The sequence below is a fragment of the Acanthisitta chloris genome, unplaced genomic scaffold, assembly GCF_000695815.1.
Source record: "Acanthisitta chloris isolate BGI_N310 unplaced genomic scaffold, ASM69581v1 scaffold18171, whole genome shotgun sequence".
NCBI classification, from domain to species: Eukaryota; Metazoa; Chordata; class Aves; order Passeriformes; family Acanthisittidae; genus Acanthisitta; species Acanthisitta chloris.
The window spans coordinates 2,640-4,630 of record NW_008654665.1 but is presented as its reverse complement, the minus strand read 5'-3'; positions in this window follow the sequence as shown (position 1 = coordinate 4,630).

Sequence of the window (1,991 nt, the reverse complement as noted above, 5' to 3'; positions counted from 1 at the left end):
CTGCCTCTAAGCCAGGGCAAGACCATGCAGGTAAAAGGTGTAGTACAGTTGCCATTTCAGGCTGGGAGGAGCCAGGTTATCTCCTGTGTTCAAGCCTGATCTGAGGCTGATAATGGTGTGCTAGATTTGCATTGATGTTCCTCATTCCATCCATCCAGTGCATATATTTAAACATTTTGGGGTGACTTTGTTTAATGTAAATATGTTCTAACGAGAAGTACAGTGTCTTCCACTTTGACCTTGCTGCAGTACTGGGAGATGCTTCCTTAACCCCATGGTCTAGAAACTTCAGGTACAATTATCTCCCAGTTACATTGATACAGCTCAGAAAATCCAAGCACCTTATGGCAAATACATTTTTACTTGCAACAGTTTGTCTTGAACTGGTTCCCAGAACCATGAGGCTAATTCTGAAGAGCCTCTGCTGTGAAATTAAATTTGTGAAGAGACACAAAGCTCTTTATTGTGGATTTTTCCATGTAGGTGTTGCTATATGAGTGAGAAGCTGAGGTGATCAGTGAAAGATTAGCTGCTACATATAAGTAGCTGTTTATTTGCTTTATGTATATATACACACACACTTACAAATATAAACTGCTACTCTCCAAATAAATGCCAGGCCTGAATTTCCTAGCACTAAATGTACTTCAAATCAAGGCCAGGTTGGATGGGGCTCTGAGCAACCTGGTCTAGTGAAAGGTTGCAGAGGGCTTGAAACTAGATGATCTTGAAGGTCCCTTCCAACCCAAACTATTCTGTGGCTATTCTATGATCTGTTAATCGTTCTATAACTCTCTAGGGATAGGGAAATGTAAACCTTTGGGAAATCCATATGGATTTCAGTTCATTGCCTTGAAATCTGGTAGCAGTAAGGGCTGTGCATACCTCAAGGAATTGCTTGTTAAGGGGCAAGAATTCTTTTAAAGTTTGGTTTGAGAGAGTCTATGACTTTTCTTTCACAAAATCATGGAATGGTTTGGATTGGAAGGAATCTCAAAGACATGTGACAGAGGCTGTGCAATCCTGAGCCATGTGCTCTGGGGTGGCCCTGCTGGAGTAGGGAGGTTGGACCAGATGACCCACTGTGGTCCCTTCCAGCCTAACTGATTCTGCAAGTCTATGTCAAAACTTAAACCAAAAAAGCTCTTAGTCAAAACCAAAGTGGATCCACAGTCACGTGTGAAGCTCTCAGATTCTCCTGCTGAGAGACTGTAGAATTTCCAAGCTGATATGAAAGAAAGGATGAGGCATGGGGCTATTTTCAGCCCAGGCAGGTACAGCTCTGCTTATTTGTTCCTGGAAATGTGGCTGTTGTAGCTCCTTGTCGTAGCAAAGAGATATTGATTCCTGTGCCTGATGAAGTGAAGAGATGACTTGCAGGTCCTTCCCTCCATGACACTGGAGTGGCCTGCAGCCAGAGCAGCAACAAGTGGGTGGTTTGAAGAGATGATTTCCGGATTACACTATGATTCCCAGGCAGAGCAGTGTCTATGGCCCTTCTCCCACGGCCTCCATTCCCCCAGGACAGGGCCAGCTGCAGCCTTGCTCTAGCAGCTGTGCTAGATCACTGCAGCATTTAGGCTCGTGGTTGTATTTTTTTTTAAGTAGCAGCCAGGATATGGTGAGTGAGTATGAGAGTGGATGGACTCTGGAGGAATTTAAGTGAAGGTGGCTGTAACAGCAGCAGATCCTAATGGGAATGGGAAAATTACTACTTGTACAGAGCTGTGCAGAGCAGCAGGGAATTCAGGCACCTGAAATGGTAGTGAGGAGGCTGCTAATCCATTAAAAAATCAGGAGCCACAAACCAGCAGCTTTATTTGAAGAAAATTAATACCATAATAGTTACTAAAATAAGAAAGTGGGTAAGACTTATATCCAGCTTCTCCTCCCCCTGTCCATATGCACAGAAATATAGTTTTGCTTGATTTGGATCCTCTTGCTTCCATACCCATTTCAGTCATCATGTTCCTTCATGTTTCCATCTGAAT